This window comes from Drosophila bipectinata, chromosome 3R, assembly GCF_030179905.1.
Source record: "Drosophila bipectinata strain 14024-0381.07 chromosome 3R, DbipHiC1v2, whole genome shotgun sequence".
NCBI classification, from domain to species: Eukaryota; Metazoa; Arthropoda; class Insecta; order Diptera; family Drosophilidae; genus Drosophila; species Drosophila bipectinata.
The window spans coordinates 24,048,187-24,055,881 of record NC_091739.1 but is presented as its reverse complement, the minus strand read 5'-3'; the positions used below and the strand labels follow the sequence as shown (position 1 = coordinate 24,055,881).

Here is a 7,695-nt window from a genome sequence, read left to right as displayed (position 1 = left end):
GATGCAGGCAGGAAAAGAGAAGAGGGTTATATCCCCGAGCTCAATTCCTCCAGCAGTCCACTAACGAAATGTCCCTTTGAAACATTTAACATAAATTATTTATAATATTTGGGTTAGCTGTTTTGTTTTTCTTTTTTTTTTTAGAATAATTTGCCAATATTTTATTTACTCAACGGAAGGATTTTCATATCAATGTATGGTAGGCCTGAATAAATTTTATTTCATTTTATATCATATATTATTTTACGCATAGAACACTAATGGATTTAGCCAGAAGGTTCGTTTTAGCCATAAAATATTTTTTTAAACTCATTTATAATTCAAGTTTGGCAAAAAATATTTATTAGGCTATAAACACACATTTAAATTTAACTTTAGCAGGTAAATTTAAGTTTCTTTAATGTCCTGCAATACCAACCTTCTTAAATTTAAGCTATGGAATGACAATTACAAGTTGTCATAGCTTTCTTTACCCCCTGATTAAAGTGGATTAAGCTGGTCAAAATTCTTGGCAATGATGGCATTTGTGGTTTTAATCCGGGGGCGAGGGGGCATGGGCCTGGTGGGACAATTGGAATTGCAATGCCACGTGGAATGGCAGTTGCATGCGGCAACCGAACTCATTAAACTGCGTGCACTGCTGTTGCGGCAGCTTGCGGTCAGCATTTTGGGTTTAATTTTACTAATTCACATGATGGCTCACATACACATACTGGAGGCTCCACTGCATATATGAATGCATCACAATATAACACATAAAATATATATATAATTATATGTGCATACATAGAGTAAGCCTGGGACCACGCACATTCTGGGTGACCAAATGTTAATTTTAATTTATGCAGCCGCCTCGCACATTTGTCGCATTAGTTGTGGCTCTCTTTAATGACTGATTTATTGGTTGAGAAGGGGGGAAAAGTACTGGAAAATGGGCGGGCGAGGGACCAATGGCAGAGTGATATTTCGAAATGAATTGAATTATTTATTCACGCTCATTTGCTAACATTCAATAAAAACGCAGAGCTGGCAAAAATCGCCATGGGCTCGCCATCGCGAGTGCGGTGGTCGTGGAAAGCCGTGGGAAAGCGGCTTTTTAAAGTAATTAGGACATTTAACCAATAAAGCGTGTGCGGTGGGTATTTGTTGGCTTTGCTTTGCACTGATTGATTAGAGGCCCGCATATCGGATCCGGTTTTTCTTTGAGCCGCAACTTTCCCGGAGCTTAAAAAAGGGAAAAAGTTTTCCCGCCTGTAGTTAGCACTTCATGCCACAGGCCCACATAGAACAACCAGGATCGATCTTCTCCCCACACATGTGGATAACTTTTAAACATGGGGAATGCAGAAACGAATTTTAAACACTTTCGCCATGAAAACCACTTTACAATTTTGTTTGCGTATTTCAATTTCGGATTTTGATTTCGCATTGGATTGGGAAAAGCGAGTTTAAAAGCTACCCCTTATATACACACAAAGAAAAGGATTTAACAAGAAATTAATATTATCTTAGGAATTGCGGTTTGGTTCTTTTCTTTGAAGGTTATATGTATTTATTTACATTACCATTCGGATTTTTTAAAGTCAACATTTTCATAGAATTTCTACGCAGACGATGCTTGACCTGCTCTCGGGCCCCGAAAACTATTAATTTGATTAAAGGTCTGCACTTTTATTTGCCAACAGCACACGCGAAAAACTTTACACTTTTCTCACCAGCCCTGCCCGTCGCTTTCCTCCATATACGTCGTCCAGACCGGAAGTGCAGTGTTCGTGGGGCTGAGAGGGAGAATGTTGTTTTCCTGTTTGTGTTTTCCACGCACATTAAAATGTCGTTAAAGCTGCTGAAAATCAAATGTACGAAATTTTCCATGGAAAATTTATTGCGCTCTGCCAGAAGCAGCAGTGCCAGCATCGGGAGCCGCGCTGTAAATGCCATTTTAACGCCTGGTTGGGACCACAGCTCCAAGGACCCCTACTCCCCCCACCCATTTTATCCCTTGAAAAACCCCTGTGCACACACCTCTGATTGTTGTTCTTGCTCCATGTTCGCTGGTTGACTTGTGGTCTTGTTTTGTGGGCTGACTGCCACGCCCCTCCTTCACCCAGCACCCACGCAGCGGCCCCTTCATGCACCTCATTTGCATGCAATTCATTTTCTTAAGTGCAATTTCCATTGTTTTGCCCGAGTTTGTTTGGCTGTTTCACTTAGCTCAGCGCGCTCAGCTCTTTCGCAGTTGTGTGCAACCTTTTGTTGCAAATTACATTATTATTATGGCCGACTTAGACAGGAGCAGTGGCAGCTGCAGTACCAGAAGCAGTAGCAGTATTTCTCAGGGAATGTAATTCCTGTACTGATCCTGCCATAAATATATTTTGGCCACAGGGGTTTTAAGCTTGGTTTATATGTATTAGAACCAATAAGCAGTTTTGCAGGATAAACCATAGAATTACTGCCACAACATCAACAGAATAGGATCTTGTTATATATTTAATTTTAATAATTCACAAAGTATTTATCACTCTTAATAAATTTTTGTGCTTCAAAATTAGTAATGTTTGAGAAGAAAATTTTTATTTAAAGTTAAAAATAAAGGCTTCCTATATTTCCGACTACATTTGTGAATATAAATATTTTTCCGCACTTTCCTTGTCTTCTTGTATCTTCCCCTCTTTTTTTTATCATTTTGCAGTCGCCAAAATTTCATTTAAGTTGGACTTTTCGGCGAGGGCGGAATGTCGCTCCCTACTTTGACGCTGACTTTCAAGTACGAGCGCCGGAAAATTATTTGTACTTTTCTTACATTTTTGTTTAATTAATTTTACAAAACAGCGTGCTGTTGTCAGAGTTTATGACACTCTTGCTTCGGGATTTTATGTTGACAACATTGACAAAATGTCAATGCCGTTGAATGAATTCGGGGAAGGGCTGGCTGCTGGGAGTGCGGAATGGTGTGGGGCTACAAAATGCTCCGCATAATTAGCCTCAAACTCTTGACAGTTGTTTCGGCAAGGGGGTGGGGCATTGGGGACATTTGCATGAATTAATTAGCAAAAGTTTCGTCCTCCAAGTCTCTGTTGAAAGTTGGAATGAAAATCCATCGTACTAGTGACGGAAATTAGCTGACCAAGATGCCACGCCCCCTGCACTCAGTGTAATTGAAAATGGGTATGCCGGGAAGGGCGAAAAACAAAAATCCGCAGTAAAAACGGGAGGGCAAGCTCAAGGAATTCAATCAATTCTGAGGCAAACTTGAAATATGTGTACGCCAGCTGAATGGTGTCCCCCTATCTTTTGGTTTTTTTTTGTTCGTTTGAGTGGGTGTTTGGGTGTTGCAGCGTTGCATTTTAATTAAAAGCAAAAACTGGCGCATGCCGCATGCATATTTATGAAAGTAATGCAACCAAAGGCAACAACAACAGTGGCAGTGGAACACCTACACACACCATACCACACCATGCACCTTGCTGGACGCACGCCTAGTCAAATTATATATGCGCATATTTTATGCATTTTTCCCAACGTTGTTCACTTCGTTTTCCTCCTGGTTGTTTTTTTTTTTTTATTTTTTACACCTTTTCTCATGACTCTCACTATTGCACACACCCACACTCGCACACAGCCATAGAGTGTCCTATGCCAAAAACGCAAAATCGCTTTGCGCCTGAAAGTATGCAGCAAAGCGTGAAGCATGCAAAAGGGCGGCATACCGATTGGTGTTTCAATCCAAAGTAACCTCAGACCCGGCCCACTGCAAAAACACACCCACTCACACACATCCGGAACACTCACGCATACAGTGACGAGCGCTCGAGATGAAAAAGTTAAATTTGTTTCGTGTCAAAGCGTCGCCGCTGGCCGCCCAAGCACAAGTCTAAGCGCGTTCGACATTTTTGCACAGAATTGAAAAAAATAGAAAGGCAGCTAGGACGGCGACGGGACAGCAGCAGGAGCAGCAGGATAGATGCCATCATGCTGCGTATCGTGGCCCTTTCCCCCAAGCGCTCGGTCTCAGTATAGGTGTGTGTGTGTGTGACAGCCTGCATGGCAGACATTGCTTATACGCCATGTTGACCAACAGCGGCAACAGTTCTGTGTTTTACTTTAAATTGCATAAATATGAGCACATCATTGTGTGTGCGCTAGAATGCACTGAAATCATAAAGAAAAAACAAAAAACATAGCATCAACAAAAACATAAAAAATTTTATCTAAATAATGAAAGAAGGATATTTAAATTTTAATATTTGACCCTATCATTTTTCTTTGGGAAAATTAAACTTAATAAAGTAAGCCTGATTTTTTTAAGTAGACATGGACGTGTGCTCTGCTACATATTTTTGGCCGCAAAGTGTGGCCTTTGGAACGTTTGGAAGCCGGTGTTGTTGCAACTGTGCTGCTGCAAGTTGACAGTTGGCCCGTCGGTTTGGGTTGACACCTGCAATGCTCGCATTTTATTACATTTTATGCGCCTGTTCATGTGAGCGCGTGTTTGGATGACCATGTCAGTTGACAAACGCATTGGACCGAATAAACAAATGATATTCAATTTATTGTTCTCGGTATATACAGCACCACCGGAATGCGCTCGAGTTCCCTTTTATTTTGTATTACTTTTCACCATAGCGGGCGAAATTATGAAATTTATTTGGTGAAATGTGACGAAGGTCAGGCAGCGTGAAATGAGCACCAGCCTGTCACTCTGGAATTTCATTTACACGGATTACTTTTGGTGAGCCCTAAGACGCCCAAACGCTCCGCACGCTCTACAGAAACTAAGCCATTGTGCCTTTCCCGGAGAATAATTATTATTATGCAATTTAAATTCCCGTAACTTTAGTCACTGAGTTATAAATACAGTTCACTGCTACTTTTTCTATTTAATAATTTACACTATAATGTACCTATCGATTCTTGAAATATATGTGTACAAACAAAATTAACCTTGATTTCCTAGAAGATTAGCTTTTGTTGATAACAAAAGTTGATTTCACCGGTAAATTGGCAGTAAGGGTCGAAGAGTATAAGGGTATATTGTATTTTAGTACTGTATGTAACAGGAAGAATAAATCATAAAGTAATTAGATGAAAGATTTTGCATTTATATTTTTAGAAGAGTTGTAGATTTTAGATTTTGTTTTTCTGCTAAATTTTTATGGTAGTTAGTTCCGGAATTAAATTTATTAATTAAATTAAATTAAATTTATTTTATAAAAAAAAGTTGTGTGGATTAAAGAAAAGAGTACCGGGTACAATATAGTCGGGAAACTCGACTATACTCACCCCATCTCGTTTTTTTCCATAAATGTCTTATCACTTTTCGGAAAATATAATGTAAGTATCATCTCTCAGGCTATAAAATGGGAGAAATCTAAGCCATAATTTTAGTCTCAGATTGCTCGTATTTCAAATTGCATCTAAAAATTATAAAAATTAAAAAAACTATGAAAAAGTCCTTGGCATTAGTGTTGCCTCTGAGCATTTTAGTTGTTGTGTGTAGTGCCGATCCGGGGGACTTGTCTGTGTTTAAGACTGCACTTGGTAGTCTTTCCCATGCAGTTAGGAACTACTCAAGCGATTTTAACAAAGCAATCCAGTCAACTGAGTTACAAGGTTTTATCGATAAGGTTGATAAATCGATGCTCGGATTCGAAGGCACAGCCAAGAATCACCTGGACGGTGTGCGTAGTCTAAATTCGGAAGCCAGGCTTTTATATTCGAAGGCCAGTGGTCCGGTTTTTGAGTGGTGCGTTGCGATAAACAGCACACTTGGAATTTATATCAATAACAAAGACTTACCAGAACTTTCGGATAATTACAAAAAAATCATGTGGAAAATGGCAGTGAATGGACTAAATCAAGGCCTTATCACAACTTCCGACTCATTTGAGTTTTTGAAGAAGATGAAGCAGCAACGCGATAAGTTACGGGTAGATCTGGATGCCATGAAGAGGGGCCTCAACTTTGATTTGGGCCCACAGGGTATCTATGAAAAAAGGACTCAAAATGTAATTTTAAAAGATCGTGAATTGAAACGTCAATTGGCTTCGGACATCAGACAAAAATTTAGTGGGAACAGAATAGATTCTCGATTCGTAAGTGAGGCAACAAATTGTTTGGATACAACCTTTACGGGTGTTGAACAGTCTCGACAAGAAGAAAAAAACAAAGTTATAGAATCCTATAGACCACTCGATCAAGAAATTGGAAAAGCTTCCCAACTGGCAACTATTCCCGATGTCGATGTTGAAGACGATAAAACCAAAATTAATGCCCTAAAACTGCGCATTTCTAATGAAACATCGGTAAGTGTGAGAACCTGTGATCATAATCGATTCTATGTATTCTATGTATTTAATACTTAAATTTATTACATTTTATTTCAGAAGCAAAGAGTTATATTGGAAAACGAGCCAGATTCGCAAGCTGAACTTGTCCCTTTTATGCAAACTTTACTGAACGACTGCACCAAGTACGCTGAAAAAGTAGTGAATATAAATAGGCACTAATATTCTTAAGTGAATTTGTATCAAAGAGAATATAAATAAAATATTGCTTATTCGAACATTGAAAAGTAATAAGAATTGGTTTCTATATTTTTTTTATTAATTATCATTGAAGTGTGTTTTTCCGGAAGCTTTAAATTCAAAGATTTAATAAAAATTGTGAAAGAGCTAATTAGAATGAATGATGTGGAGAATGAGTAGCACAGTAGGTTTGAAAGGTGCGATGTATTTTTGGGAAAAAGTCCCGAATGCAGTTGCAAGCAGCAAAGTGCTGACAACAAAAAGGACAACAACCGGGAACTAAGTTTCTGCTTTGTTCGAAACTTTTGGCACCACAAGTTTTGCCAACGCTGGCCGCCCAACCCTTCGAAATCTACTTTGGAAACTTTGCTTTGTCGCGCATATGATATTCCCTCTGACATTCAATCTGTGCGTGTTCCTCTCCTTCTCTTGAAGAGACCCCTTGGCAGGACTCCATTGACCGAGGCGAAGGACTCAAATCGAACGAACGGCAATTTACCAGAGTACAGCTTGCCGTCTAGATGCTTGAGTGGATTTAAATTTACTCAGCCAGTATTTTTTTCCCTTCAATAGCAATGCAATGAGCTGTAGAAAATTCTTCATTTTGCATCGGACCCCGGATCAATTTTGATGGACACAAAATCCTGTGAGTGGGAGATGGTAAATCAATAGACCAAATAGCCTAGTGAAGGCAAATACAGGTCGGCAGTTGAACGCTTAAATCTGCCCTTACATCAGCAGCATCAACAGCCGGCAGATGGAAACAGACACGCAACATAACACAACACAGCACAACACACACCGGAGAAACATACCGAGAGCCGCCGGATGTGGCCGCTGTGTTCAGGTACTTAGTAAGCATATCCGTTTTGGTTTTATTTCCGCTCTGTTCCAGCACATAGATACAGAATAGAAGCACCGGCTGCGAAGCTTATATATGCACACAAAGCAATTGCAATTGCAATTTGATGTGCAAACAAAAACCAAGCTTCGCCCCAGGTGCAATTTGCAGAGCCCGTCCTGGCAGAGCCACCTTCTGTATTTTTGAGTTTTTATCCTGCGATCAGATCAGAAACCGTTTTTTAAGGCAATTTGGTGCGAGAAACTCTAAGCTTAGGCTAATTTCCGGTGCAACAATCAAACGGTATTTCAACGACGGCTGATGGCC

General features: G+C 39.8%; 1 long non-coding RNA gene across 1 annotated transcript; it reads left to right on the top strand.

The window, feature by feature from the left end:
- The first annotated feature begins 5,402 nt into the window (after positions 1 to 5,402).
- Positions 5,403 to 6,565, top strand: LOC108126505 (uncharacterized). The gene is made up of 2 exons (XR_006246178.2): positions 5,403 to 6,305; positions 6,387 to 6,565. It is a non-coding gene; the product is annotated as an uncharacterized lncRNA (long non-coding RNA).
- Positions 6,566 to 7,695: the final 1,130 nt, after the last annotated feature.